The sequence below is a fragment of the Echinops telfairi genome, unplaced genomic scaffold (genome assembly GCF_000313985.2).
Source record: "Echinops telfairi isolate 266 unplaced genomic scaffold, ASM31398v2 ScPeMD7_7469;HRSCAF=8507_0, whole genome shotgun sequence".
NCBI classification, from domain to species: domain Eukaryota; kingdom Metazoa; phylum Chordata; class Mammalia; order Afrosoricida; family Tenrecidae; genus Echinops; species Echinops telfairi.
The window spans coordinates 6,329,041-6,345,114 of NW_022111372.1; positions in this window are offsets into that span (position 1 = coordinate 6,329,041).

Consider the following 16,074-nt stretch of genomic DNA (forward strand, 5'->3'; position numbering starts at 1 on the left):
GTCACTATGAGTCAAAAGGCATTGAGTTTTGGTTTTAGGTAAAGTATGCATTACCATAATGAGCAGGATTGAGTTTCATTCCTGTACTCTTTGGTGAATTTTTAAATTATTTTTATGTCCTAGTTGATCCATGTGTCAAGAGGAAATAATATAGCTCTTATCTAGTAGGAAATATATAGGCTAAATATGTTAATAGTTATAAAAATTTAAAGCAATATTTGATATATAATAAGAACACATATATTTTAGTGATGTTAATATCTGTCATCAGGAATATATCCCTAGACTACTTGGTTCTAGTTTATTCACAACAGATTAGTTTAGAATGTCCAAAAGGCTTGTAGCATGCTAATTATCTGAGCTGAATTTTTCTGTGGATTACAGAATATCCTGCGTACATATGACTAAGTTTTAATGTTACAAGAATTCTTGGTCCCAGTTCTCCTTGTCTGTAAAACTACATTCTTCCCTGAGCAAATTCTTATATGAAACTAAATCTTAAACTGAGAGAGAAGAGAATGGCCATGGGTGAAGGAGAATATTTAAATTCCTAGTCAAAATAGGATAATTATCTTCAATGTATCTTCTATCTCATGAATACATATAATTTGTTATCAAATATTATTGATATTGTCCTTGTTGTTTTATTTTTAAAATTATATAAAACATATTTTTTTAAATTTTGTTTCCACATTTTTAAGGACTATGTTATTTATTGTTGGTGAGACATTTAGATATTTTCTCTATCATTTAGATCCCTTCAATTTTTCATATTACAAGTAATCCTTTGAATTATTTTATTATTTGATCATTTTACTTTGTGTTCCTCCTATATTGCTTTCAAAATAAACTTTAAAAACTATAATATTCACCTGCCTGACATGATCGCTGAAGACAATGGGTGCACACAAAAATGTGGTGAAGAAAGCGGATAGTGCTCAGCTACCAAAAGATGTAGCACATGAAGCCTTAAAGACCTGAAGATAAACAAGTACCATCTAGCTGCAAGACAACAAAACCCACACGGAAGAAGCACACCAGCCAACCCCTACTCGAACGCTGAGGACAAAGGGGGTGCATTAGCAAAAGTGGTGAAGAAAGCAGATGGTGCCCAGCTATTAAATGATACAGCATCTGGGGTCTTAAAGGCTTGAAGACAAACAGGCGACCATCTATCTAAGGAACAACAAATCCCACAAGGAAGAAGCACACCAGCCTACCCCGACATGAATGCTGAAGACAAAGCGGGTACATAAGCAAATGTGGTGAAGAAAGCTGATGGTGCCAAGCTGTCAAATTACACAGAATCTGGGATCCCACATGCTGGAAGATAAACAAGGGGCCATCTAACTGAGAAACAATAAAGCCCGCATGGAAGAAGCACACCAGCCTGTAAGATGACAAGGCGGCGAAGGGGTCAGGTATCAGGCATCAAAGACCAAAGGGGGAAAAAAAAATCATAACATTGTGAATGAGGGGGTGTGCAGAGTGGGGACACAGGGCCCATCCGGGGGAAATTGGACATCCCCTTGCAGAAGGGCTGTGGGGAGGTGAGGAGCAAATCGGGGTGCAGTGTAGTAACAATGAAATATGCAATTTTCCTGTAGTCTTAAATGATTCCTTCACCCCACTACCATGATCCCAATTCTACCTTACATATCCGGCTGGACCAGAGGATGTGCACTGGCACAGATAGGAACTGGAATTACAGTGAACCCAGGACAGATGGATCCCCCAGAACCATTGGAGAGAGTGGCGATGGCGGGAGGGTGGAGGGAAGGAGAGGGAGAAAGGGGGAACAGAGGACAATGTCTACATGTGGCCTCCTCCTGGGGGACAGACAGCGGAGCAGTGAGTGAGGGAGACATTGGATGGGGTAAGATATGATAAAATAATAATAATTTATAAATTCTCTGGGGGGCCAGGGGGGAAATGAGATGACACCAAGGGTTCAAGTGGAAAGTGGTGTTCTAAGAATGATGAAGTCAACATATGTACTAATGTGCTGGACACAAATGACATATGTACAGATTGTGATGAGTTGTATGAGCCCCTAATAAAATGATTATTTGATTAAAAAAAAACCCCAAAACCTATAATATTCATGAAATAATGTTAATGTTCTAGTCTTATTTATCTCTTCCAGCTTATGATCTGCCATATTCCCAAGAGTTCCCTTCTCTCTGATTAAATATAAATTGGTTTTGACCACTTGTTTCTTACTTTCTTGTCTTTGTACATACTTTACTAGTGGTGACAGTAATTTTCATTAATCTCATTTGTAAACACCATCATACTTCTACTTCAGCACTTTAAAGAGATTTTGGACAGCAGATATATTCAACACAAGATGTATTTTGATCTATCGGCTGTTCCTTCTATGTGCATTGACTGTAGAGCCAACAAAATGAAATACTTGACATTTTCAATTTTTTTCTCCACTTATCATGATGTAACCTATTGATCCAGTTTTGAGGATGTTTTTATTTGTTTCATTTTGTTAGGTTTTTGTATGTTTTTCTTACACTGAGTTGTAATCCATACTGATCGGTTTCTGTTCTTGATCTTCATCAGCAAGTGTTTCAAGTACTCTTCACTTTCAGTAAGCAAGGTTGTGTCATTTGCATATAGAAGGTTGTTATTAAGCTTTTTTCCAATCCTTATGCTGTGTTCTTTCTCATATAGCTAAATATGGTAGTTGGATAGTTTTATGTCAACTTGAATTTTACAAAAGTATAGGGATGGAGGCTAATATGTCAGTAAGGTTTGGGTGACAGTGCCAGTGGCCTGAAGGCAAGGTGACCAGTGGGCACCTGGGGAGGCTAAGTGAGGCAGCCCACATTGAGTAGACCAGAACCCTACCAGACGAAAAGAAACTTTTTGAGCCTATGAACTGGTGCATATTGTTGCTGACTTTATGGATGGCCTGTCCTGATTTGACTTTGCTTATGGATGTGGACTTCACAAGGTTCCAACTGGAATGAAGATTCTTCACATCAAAGAATATGGCTGTCTCCTCAGAGTACTGGGTTGATGTTAGTGGGCAGAATAGAAATTGGATTCCCAAAATTGGGCAGATAAAGGCATGAAGTGGCTGACTTACAAACTTGCATAGGTGAGGGCATATATTCATAGGATTATAGGATCCAGGTGAAGGTGTTACTTAACTGCAATTATTAGGCATAGGATATTTTTGTTTTGTTCATTTATAAAGTGTTATGTTTAAATGAGGGTGGCACATATTGAATTGTATGCATTTCAGTTTTATCCTGTTAGCTACAGATATGATTTTATTAGGACTGTGACCTGAATAAGAGGGTGGCATAATACTTCTAATCTTATTACTGTTGATTGGCCACTCACTACAGATCCCCTGATGGCGTAGATAGATTGTATCACGTCACAACCTGGGGGATTTCTGGACCTTAACTATAAAACCCATAAGAATTCTGGTCAAGTTATAAGTGATACTGATGAGAAAATCAAGTCAAAGGGGGAGGGGACATATATGTCTTAGAGAAGACAAGTGTGTGTCTGTTTGGTAGAAAGTGCTGGGTAACATTAAAGTGGGGGGGGGGGGCAATGACTAGCAATACTTTTACAGACTGGAAGGGGAAAGTATTCCAGTACTAGGCTTCTAATAAGGTCCATATTTCTGTATATCCCTTGGAGTAACAGATCCTGGGTAATAGGATACTGGAACATTGAACACTGGATCTTCGGGGTGCACAACAAATTCCAAAGTCCATGACAGAAGATGTGGTGTGGAATGCCCAGTAGGTGAATTGGACTCTACTTCAAACATACCTGTAATCCAAGGGTTTAAGGCTGAAATTGCATGGAGTATGAAGAGTCAGAGGGCAGCAATATCAAGAGAATTGATCTGTCAGAAGTGATAATGTCATACTAACATTAACTTACTATTTCAATGCCTTACTTGCTTTATTAAGTTATGTATTATCCTGGCAGAACCATGTCTCACAATGTTAAGGGATATTATTGTATGGGTTGCTGAACAACCAACTCTTATTTTTGTGTTAATGGTGTCCAGTCACATAAGAACTTACTCTGTTCAAGTTAATAATCATGAATTGTGATTTGTAGTTAGCCTACATTTGTTTAATATTCCTTTCACAATTCTGTTTTAAATACAATACCATGGGCAAAATTAATGACAGTATAGACATAAGAAATTTATGCTCCAGGGATATTACATGATAGAATTTTTAAAGACCAATAACCTCATCACAAATAACTTTTTTTCAACAACACAACTGGCTACAATATGGGCTTCTCCAGATGGAATACACAGAAATCAAATTGACTACATATGTAGTTCAATATTAGCTAAAACCAGGTTAGAGGCTGATGTAGAATAGAACACCAATTGCTCATATGCAATTTCAGGTTGAAAATGAAGAATACAAAAACAAGTGCACTTGAGCTAAAATACAACATTGAGTCAGTCCCACCTGAATTTTGAAAACATCTCAAGAACAAATATTCTGTTTAGAACACTAATGACAGACTACCTGATGAGCCGTGGGATGAAATCAAGAGCATCATTGAGGAAGACAGCAAAGGGTCATTAAAAAGACCGGAAAGGAAGAAAATATCAAAGTGGATGTCAGGAGAGACTCTGAAACTTCCTCTGAATTATAGAAGAGCTAAGGCAAATGGAAGAAATCATTATGTCAAATAACTGAACCAAAATGTTTAAAGGGCAGTGTAATAGTAGGTGTGATAATTAGGTTTATTGTGCTAACATGGCCAATAAACACATGTGGGATTAATTGAAAGGTGGAGCGATAAATGGCTCGGCAAGCCCCACCTGTCTTGTCTCTTGCTCTTTGATGATCGGACCAGAGTACGGCTGCCTTAGCTTGTTCTCTGCCTCAATTTGAAAGCTACACTACCTGTGGGATACCTAACGCATAGACTGTGTCACTGTAGTTTGAGGTTTCTTCAAGACCTTCTTTGCCATGCTCCTGGAGTATACATCGCTTGTGCTGGGTACTGTCAGACCCTGTCATCTGGCTTAGTGTTGGTGACCTGCCTTGCTGTTTGCTGCCTGTGCCCCGATAGCCTGAATTGCTCTACAGAGGACTACCTGGTGGCCCTCAACACTTGAAGGACTGCCAGTGTATTAACTGTCTCATGGAAGTGAGTTGCACTGAGCCATTTGTACTGCTCTTTAGATTAATTGTTTATTTCTTATGATATATATCATAAGATATATATATATATATATATATATATATATCATATATCTTATCTTATTCTACCAAGCATTCAAGGAAGAAGTGACACCAATCATACATGAACTCTTCCAGAACATAGAAAAAGACAGAAAAATCCCAAACTATTTCTATGAAGCTAGTATAACTCTGATACTTAAAGCGGGGAAGGATCCCATAAGAATTGAGCATTACAGACTAATATCCTAATGAACCAATATCCTAATGAACATCGATGCAAAAATCCTTAACAAAATACTGGCCAATAGAATACAAAGCATGTAAAAAAATAATTCACTGTGACTAAGTGGAATTCATACCAGGGATGCAGGGATGGTTCAATATACAAAAGACCATTAGTATTATTCGCACTTATTGGCAGGAAAAATGATAAGAACCACATGGTAATATCGATAGATGTGAGAAAAGCATTCGACAACATGCAACACCCATTCCTGTTTAAGACACTCAAGAAGATAGGAATAGAAGGGAAATTCCTCAATATTATACAAGCTATATATATGAAAAACCAACAGCCAATCTGGGTAGCCAATGGAGAAAAAATGAAAACAATTCTTGTCCCCACTCCTTTTTAACATCGTACTGGAGATCCTAGTTGACAACATAAGACAAAGAAAATATATCAACGGTATTCATCTGGAGAAGGAAGAGACGAAATTATCATTATTCGCTGGTGATACAATTCTATACATCGAAAATCCCCTAAACTCCACAAGTGGAGTATTGGAAGAAATAGAGGCATATGGCAGAGTGACAGGATACAAGATCAACAAACAGAAGTCTATTAGTCTGCTATACACATCAGACAAGATCATAGAAGGGGCAATTTAAAAAGGAGTAACCTTCATGATAGCCAAGCACAAACTGAAATATATAGGGATATACCTGACTAAAAAAAGGAAAGATCTGTATGAGGAAAATTATAGAACAATATTACAAGAAACCAAGGGTGACCTCAACAAATGGAAGAACATCCCATACTCATGGATTAGAAGACTCAATATAGTAAAGATGTCAGTTCTGCTCAAGGCACTATATAAGTTAAATGCTATCCTGATATGAAACCACCATCCTTCTTCAAAGAATTGGAAAAACTGATTACCAACTTTATATGGAGAGGGAAGAAACCCAGAATTAGCAGAGAACTCCTCAAGAAGAAAGACAAAGAGGAAAGGCTTTCTCTATCTGTTAGCACATATTATACGGTCACAGTAGTCAAAACAGTGTGGTACTGGTATAACGACAGATATTCAGACCAATGGAAAAGAGCTGAAGACCCAGAAATAAAAATATCAGCATATAGGCAACTGATTTTTTATGAGTCCCAAAAATATCAAATGGGAAACAGATGCCCTCTTCAATAAATGGTGCTGGAGAAAATGGATAACTACCTGCAGAAAAATAAAGCAACATCCTTATCTCACTCCATGCAAAAATTATTAGGATCATCAGTGAGAGCATTGGGACCAACCTGAGAACTTTGGCACAGGGAATACATAGGCTATCAGAAATAGGGAAGGACACAAACACAGAAGAGGCACAAATTGAAAAGTGGGATATACTGCAGATAAAACACCTGTGTACATCAAAAGAATTCATCAAGTGAGTAATAACAGAGTCCACCAACTGGGAAACATCTTTAGCAATGAAACATCAGACAAAGGCCTTATTATTAAAATCTACAATACTTGGCATGCTTACAATAAGAGAAAAACTAACTGCCCACTGAGGAGGTGGGCAAAGAACCTGAACAGAAGTTTCAGAGGGGCAGAATTCTGAATGGCCAGTAAATATATGAGAAGATGTTCGTGATCATTAACCATAGGAGAAATGCAGATTAAAAAAACTATGAGATATCACGTAACACCCTCAACGACAGTCCAATTCAAAAAATCAGAAGGCAACACGTATTGGAGGAGGTGTGGTGAGAAAGGAACTCTCATCCACTGCTGGTGGGCCTGTATGTACAGTCACTACAGAAATTGATTTGGTGTATTCTAAAACAGATAGAAATTGAACTCCCATTTGACTCAGCAACCCCCCTACTGGGCATATATCTAAGAGAGGCAAGAAACAAACCACAACCAGACATCTGCTCCAATATTCATCGCGGCACAGTTCACAATTGCAAGGAGTTGGAAACAACCTAAATTTCCATCAACAGATGAATGGATTAAAAAACTGTGGTACATACATACAATGGAGTATTATGCATCACTAAAAAGCAGTAATCAAAGCATGGAGCATATCACCACATGGGAAGAACTGGAAGAAATTATGCTAAGAAGTAAGCCAAGCACAAAAGGAAAAGTATAACATGAGCCCGCTGAGGTAAGCTTAAAAAAATGTGAAAGTGGCATAGGGAATAGCAACTGTATACGAACCTTCCTGGGGTGAAATCCAGGTAGTATGGCAGGGACCAGACCAAATCCAGGCATACATATGGTAGCCAACTAAAAAGGAGGGGAGAGGGAGGAAAAAAAGATTAAAATGTGTAGCGGGGTAACAGGGCAATAACCCACCCAAGGGGAGGGTATTGTTTATATCTCCACTGGGAAAGAGAGACCATACTTAAACCCGGTGCTCCAGGATGTGAATGCAACATGCCGACATGGGGTAAGGAACCAGTGGAGGGGTCTGAGGGCCTGGCCTCAATCCAAACTATGTGGACAGCCGCCCCTCCCCCCAGAAGAATTTACTTTAGAGAACAGCACTGAAGCTGAAGCTCAGGGAGAGGGACATGTCTGATCAGAACACATGGAAGAAAATGAAGCGGGAGAAAGAGAGAGTGGAGCACATCCTGGCCCATCAACCCTTGGGAATGATATTCCAACTCAGAACAGCCAATGCACAGAGTGGAGCATATGGCTGGTCCAACTATGAGACTCAACGTTCCTCACTGACCCATGGCCCTATGGGGGATAACACTGGAGACAAAATGTCAGGATTGACCCAGTCTGGCCCCACCACACCGAGGTAAAACACTAAGGGTGTGAGGCACAGCAGTGCGAGGAGCAGAGCAAGGAGGTCCTCAGGGAGTGCCAAGGATAGGCTTTCAGGCCAGGGCATGACACCCCATCGGACTTGACTGGAGGACACTCCTAGAGGTCAACAAACAGACCTTGAACTATTTATAAGTTTTTCTATTTTTTAAAATTTTAATATTTTAATTAATTAAGTAATTTGTTTTTTCATCCTTTTTTGTTGTCGTTTTTTCTTTTGTCACTTTGTTTTGGTCTTTTTTTGGGTGCATATTATAATCTCTTCAGGTCTATCTAGATAAGATAAGTTGCATGAACAGTCTGGAGAAGAAAGCAATGGGGCTGAGGTTTCTGGGCGACATGGGAGAGGGGGAGGTTGGGGAAAGGAGGTGGTGTTGACCAACCTAGGGACAAGGGAACAACACTTGATCCAAAATCAGTGTCAAGGAGGGTGTAAGAGGCCTGGTAGGGATTGATCAAGGGCAATGTAACTGAGAGAAATTATTGAAATCCAAATGAAGACTGAGCATGATAGTGGGACAATAGAAAAGTAAAAGGAAAGAGAGGAAAGAACTGGGAGGCAAAGGGAATTTATAGAGGTCTAAATACAGGCAGTACTTATGTAAATATATTTATATATGATGATGGGGAAATTCATCTACGTGCATATATTTATAGGGTTAGTATAAAGGTAGCAGATGGACATTGGACCTCCATTCAAGTACTCCCTCAATGCAAGAACACTGTTCTATTAAATAGGCATTCTATGATGCTCACCTTCCTGACACAATCTCTGAAGACAGATGTGTCCATAAGCAAATGTGGTGAAGAAAGCTTATGGTGCCCAGCTATCAAAAGATAGCATCTGGGGTCTTAAAAGCTTGAAGGTACACAAGTGGCCATCTAGTTCAGAAGCAACAAAGCCCACATAGAAGATGCACACCAGCCTGTGTGGCCACGAGGTGTTGAAGGGATCATATATCAGGCATCAAAGAACAGAAATTGTGAATGAGGGGTAGTGCAGATTGAGGTTCCTGATACCAAGGGCTCAAGTAGAAATCAAATGTTTTGAGAATGATGATGGCAATATACAAATGTGCTTGACATATAATGGATGAATGTATGGATTGTGATAAGAGTTGTATGAGTCACAAATAAAATGATTTTTAAAAAAAGAATGAGCCATCTTTGAAGCAAAAGTAAAGAAATACAACCCAGGATCATCAGAAGAACATGCTCCTGAGATCTCTGTTTCAAGTGGTGAAGGCTGAGACCTAAGGCACCAGAGTCTATGCTCTGAGAACTGTGGAACAGAGCCAGAGATAGGTCTTCTGGTCCCCTGAGGTAGTAGTCAAGAGGCCTATTGACTGACAGACTAAGGATCAGAGACAGATCTGGTTGCTTTCAGAGGAGCAGTGTCTCTGTGAACCATTTACTGTACCCTTAGTGTTTTCTGATCCTGACTTGTGATAACCTCTTAAATTTTAAGCAAACCTCCATAATTGTGAGTATTGTCTGTGAGTTCTGTGGGACCATTGCTATCAACCTCAGCATAGAAGTAGAGTGCTCTGGAAAGAACAGATGAGGATAGAGTAGATGAGCTGTCTGGAGGCGTGTCTGACTTTTGCTTCTTGACTACAGGGTAATAGGGAAGCCAGAGGAGATCAGATCTGGCCACTCCCATACCTTTTATTGTGGTTAAGGCACTAAGTCTGACTGAAATTTTTATGAAGATAGACATATAAAATTTCTTATTTTAAATATATACGAGGAGTTACCCCAAAAAACTATTTTTTTCAAAGCTATGTATTTAATTTTTTTTTTTACAAAACCACCTTATCACCTTACACTTAATACATTTGTCAAATCTACGATACCACTCTCAGAAATAGTTTTCAAACTCATCTGTTGGATGTTTGACAGCACCTTCCTTTTTCTTCACCTCTTCACATGGCAATATTGAAGGATTTCATGGATAAAAAAATGAATAATGCAGGAAGCATCAAAAGTAGATTTAAAGCATACACAGAGTCACTGTAACAAAAGGAACTAGTTAACATTCTATTATTATGTTGGTTTTTGGGCTGTGCAAAGGAATTAGACTGTGTGGCCCATAACAAACTAGAAGTAGCATTGAGAAGAATGGGGATTCCAGAACATTTCATTGTGTTCAAGTTTAACCTTTTCATGGAACAAAGATCATTGTAATAACAGAACCAGAAGAAACTGCACGGTTTAAAATCAGGAAGGGTGTGCCTTACGTTTGTATCCTTTTTTATGCTGAGTTCAAAATCTGAGTTTCTGTATTATATGAAGAAGATTGCAGTATCAAGATTGGAGGAAGCTTCACTAATAACCTGTAGTGTGCAGATAACTCAACTTTGCTTGATGAAAATGAGGAGGACGAGAAGCACTTGCTAATGGAGATAAATGATGGCAGTCTTCAAAATGACTTACCACTTTACGTAAAATAAGGGGAAAAAATCCTCAAAACTACACCACTAGGGAACGTCATGATAAAGATAAAGGGAGAAAAAAATGAAGCTGTAAAGGATTTCACTTTGTCTGAATCTATAATCAACATGCATGATAGCAACAGTCAATAAATCAAATGTGTTTATTTAGAAAATTTGCTTAACAAATCTATTTAAAGTAAAGCAAATATGTTCCTTTACTTTGAGGACTATCATGCACCTGATCCAAGCCATCAGATTTTCAATTGCCATATATGCATGTAAAAGTTGAACAATTGATAAAGAAGGTGCCAAAAAAATCAGTGCAGCTGAATTGTGTTGGTAGCATGGCAATACACTTTTTCATTTTTTTGGTATAAAGTGTAGTATGAATTGGAACTGACTAAAGGCAATAAAATAATATTTCACATTCTTCCCCTCTGCCTATTTAAGCTATTCCCCACTCATAGAATAACATAGAATAACTCTCTTTTATTGTTGTTAGGTCCCATACAGTTGGCTTCAACCCATTGCAACCCTACGCCCCACAGAACAAAATACTACCATGGTCTGTCCATCCCCACAATTGTTCCTAAACTGTACCAAAAAGAACTAGTCAAAAGTCCATCATTTCAAAAGCTAGCATGTGAGCAAGAATCACTGGTGTTGAAGAAAGAAGTTCAAGTTTCTCTAAATGCATTAGCCAGTTCATAGTACATAGTAATAACAAGCACATCTTAAGTATTAATATTATTGTAGATTTCATTTACACAGCCTCTAGATGGTTGCATTGAATTTAATCCCCCTTTTTCAGTAAGAAAATGAAGGAAGAATAAGCAACAACATTATGTAGCAGCATGAATATTAGAGCTTAATTAAGCGCTTACTTTAAGGAACTGTCAGTACTGCATGTTGAGGGAAAGTTTGAGAGCTTAAATACATACCAAAGGGCAGGATTTTAGTGAAATGGAAAGTGCATGTTAACGTTATTTTTCAGCTGTGTTTGAAATGCTAAATTAAAATGATAGGTATGAGATGCTGAGTTGAAAATGTTAAAAAAAACATTTCTAGTTCTATTTTATTTCCTATTATTTCTCCAAAGACCAGTTTAAGCTCGGAGAAGTCATCCTTTTCCTAGTTATTTGTTCCCAAATTCTCCTTTCAATTAAGATTCAACACTAATTTTCTATCACCTCCTAGGTGACATGCAGTTTGAATAGTTCAAAATTGTTCCTTTCCTTTTTATTACTATTAGCTGTCAGCATTTATGTGTGCGAGTGTCAGTGTGAGCATGTCTGTGGATGTGTGAGTATGTTATTGGGGGTTGAAGCCACAGAGAGGCAAATACATGTAAGAGTTCCTGCTTTTAAAAACTTTTACAAAACTGTTTTTTTTTAAATCAACTATTACTTACAAATTATGAACCTGTTCTTTAAATGAAATCTTAGCGTAATTACTTGGTCTCAGGTAGCACACTGCCCACAAAAAGACCGTAAAATGTCAGACCTGTAGAAGCTTTGGTTTTGCCTAACGTCATCTTTCTCATACTGAGAAGACAATGACGTCTACAGGGGAGGAGATGCAGCTCTCTGGATTCCTGGGCCAGAACTATTTCGACTTTCTTATATAGCTGAAATAATCCACAGTGAAAAATATAGCTCATGTTCATTGATTGCTATCTTCATGGGTTTATAATAAATGTTTCTGCCCTGTATGGATAGCAGAGTCCTTAAATATACATATATTGTGAGAAAGCAGCTATTTGGCACCTACTCCTTCATAAAGAAAGGAAGAAAATGTCATTCTTTGTAGTGAGATAAAGAAATTGGACATTTTATGAAGGCATGTGTTTTAAATTAGATGAAGTCATAAATTGTGACTGAAATTACCTGCAAATATACAGACAATATCACAGCTCAAGACAATACAACACAAATCAGGTAGAAAATTATTTGTCTATAAATCTTAATCTATCAGGATTTTATTTTCTCTCATCTATTTGCTATGTGGCAGTACTGAATTTTAGGTGCTGGGTCTATTACTTGGAAATAGGCTTGTCCTAATAAAACTGACAATTCTAAAAGGCTGTTTTTGTAGAATCATGTTCTAGCTTCTGAGATTCCTAATTCAGCACTATTGATAGAGCCTCTGCGTTTTGCAGGGTGCCATATCAGGAACACAGAGAGAAATAAAAATAAAAGGAGAGAAGAGATGAAAGCAGAGATAAATTCTTAACACTTTTATTTCTCATAATTCAAAAAATTCTCTTACATTGAAACTAAGCTTCTCCATTTTCACTCTACATTAGGTCTAACAGTGACAGTAAAAGCTGGTACAGATTTAAAATATTGTTGGATGTTTTCTTTGTTAATCAAGACTTTATAAGTTTGTTCCAGTTCCAATTTTTACTTAAATAATGGCTGGGTAGGAATATATATATATATATATACTTAATTAGTTTTCAATAGTAGTGTAAGTACACCGATTTCTTTATCATTTTTGCATTCTGAGAACATATCATGGAAAAACATTGAGTACTTCCATTGCTTGAGGAGAGGTATATTCAACTCTTGTGAAATTCACGTTAACCAAAATATTCTACTCCATACAATTTCAATATTTCATCTCAATATTTCCTTTGGAAGGCTCAAATGGAGCAAGGGCTTCCTTTTCATGAAATAGTTTATTTTTGCAAAAGACTTCCTGTATGTTGAAATATCTAGAGCTCTTAGACACCACTCCATACATTATGTTTCAAGGATCCCAGTCAAATGCGTTCTTAAAATAATTACATATATTAATTTTCCAGCTCCATCTGTTTTCAGAAAGAAAATTTTGTTCTACACATTTAATTATAGATTGCATAACTAACTTTTATGGATTCATTATATTTAAATTTTCTAACTTAATGGAATAAATAGAATTATCTTGCGTCATGAAGAAGAAGTGGTTAAGGACTCAACTACTGATTCAAAGGTAATGGTTTAAAAACACCCTGAGCACTGTGGACAACACGCACGGCGATCTACTTCCAAACAGTCAGAGTCTTAAAAGCCTTATGGAGAACAGTTTAACTGGGCACATACGAGGTCACCCTGACGCATAATTGATGTGAGGGTAGCTAAAGGCCACAAAATCCATTAAGACATTCATGAAGATTTTATTTTTAAAACTACGCTGATCCCTTTTAATAAAATGATTTATAGATTTTTGTTTGAAAACTAGTGTTTGTGAAATTTGAATCTCACATCAGGATAGGGTGATTATTGTTTAACAAAGTTGGGTAGATTGGAAATTTATATATATATATATATATATATATATATATATACACATATATATACACACTCTTTATTTTATTCAATATTCAATTACCTGAAATCTGTATACAAACATAGTAATTTATAGTTCTGTATAATATTGGATTATTTAAGGACAAGAAAATAATGTTAAAAACAATGTTATAAACATCTTCCATTATATAAATAAACTGGATCTTAGTGAACTGCTATCAGTTTTACTACTTCTATGAGCACCATGATTTTAGAAATGGAACCAAGGGAAAAAGAAATTATTTTGTTCAGTAAAATACTGTTAGTAAGATCCCAAAGGGCTTCCTTTAAAAATATCTGTAGATTAATCATTTAAATTAATTATGAAGATGATTTTATTAATATAATCAAATTTATTATACATCCAGTAGACACTTAAAATCCCTTGCATTTAGGAACATTTCAAAAATTGTTCCTTGTGTGGGAAATAAATACATTAAACTTTCTAAAGTTATTTTTTGTTGTTGTTTTGTTTTGAATTTTATTCTTCTTTTTATATGTTTTTAGTAAAACAAAATATGAAAATTTGCTTGCTTTAACTTAACATGAATTCTAGTTATGAAAATAGACAAGCCATGTTTTCAAAAATACATGAAATATGACTTAACTATTAAGTGAGTAATCTATGGTGCATAAGACTTCATGAATCAGTATTTTAAAAATTATTAACACAATATTTATGTCACAAAATAGAGTTTCTGACTCAAAGAAAAGTGAGTACCACTCAAATAAATATATTTTAATTTTTAAAAAATTATAGTACAGGATTCATTATGACCTTTAAAAAAACAATAGGATTAGTGACTATATAAGTAGAAAATATATTAGGAAGATATTAATAACTTATTTCATCAAGTGAGTCATACTTCTTGGGACATCTTTTACCACGTGACAAAATTCTTTAAAGACTCTGTAAATTAAATTAATAGTAACATGCTGTTATAAATATACTACATAGATGTGTAAACAATTATACATGATTTCTTCCTTTCAAGTCAAATACAAGCAAATCTTTTACAAACAATAAGTAATTTAAATGATCTCCTTATATATAAATATAAGACATTGCATCAAAGACGGAATAAATTAAGTTTTGTTAAGCCAGTATTTGGAACCTTTATTGCTTGCTGTTTTTAATTTCTTTTCATGGTTAAATGCCGAATTTATGTGGATGATTATGGAAATATGAGTTATCTTCTGTGGGAGCACATAAGATCTAAATCCTGGATATTAACCTAGGTATTCCATAAATGGAATGGACTTGACAATGTCAGGACTTACAAGCATGAGGTTTACTACTTGAGGAATAGCAAATACATGAAAAAGGAGTGCACATTCGCTGTCAGAAGACCATTTCAAGATATGTTTTCAAGAATAATATTTCCTGTGATAGGATAATATCAAGGAAGTTCAGTAAATAAAATAAAACTCTGCCAATTTCTTCAGCCTGAACTGGATCCAAGAGGCAATAAAGATGTGTTGAAAATGATTGCCAGTGGAATGCAAAAGTTGAATACAAAGAGAAAGGATCAGTAGTTGAAAGATATGACCTTGTTCATAGAAACGAAGCCAGAGACCACTTAACAGGAAGACCATTGACTGCTCTGCTCCGTTGCTTGTCTGTTTGTCATATTGTGGTGGTTTGTGCGTTGCTGTGATGTTGAAAGCTCTGTCTATGGATTTCAAATGCCAGCAGGGGTAACCAAAGTAAACTAGTTTCAGCAAACACAACAAAGAAGGACCGGCTTCCCAAATCAGAGGAAGTAGCTACTGGAAACCTTTGGCATAGCTTGGAGACACTGTCAGATACTGAAGACGTAATGAACAGAAACAGAGACAGTGCCAGAAGATGGTCCTCCCTTGCTGGAGAGCATACAACATGTCACTGCAGGGGAGCTGCTTTCTCAGGATAGGAGAAGACTCAAGATAAGAACTAGCTGTGTAAGACTCAGAACTTGGAAAGTTGTCAAAAATTAAATGGAACATATACAGATCAATATCCTAGACCTCCCTGAACATAAGGCCTCCCAGATAATAAGGCCCCCCAAAG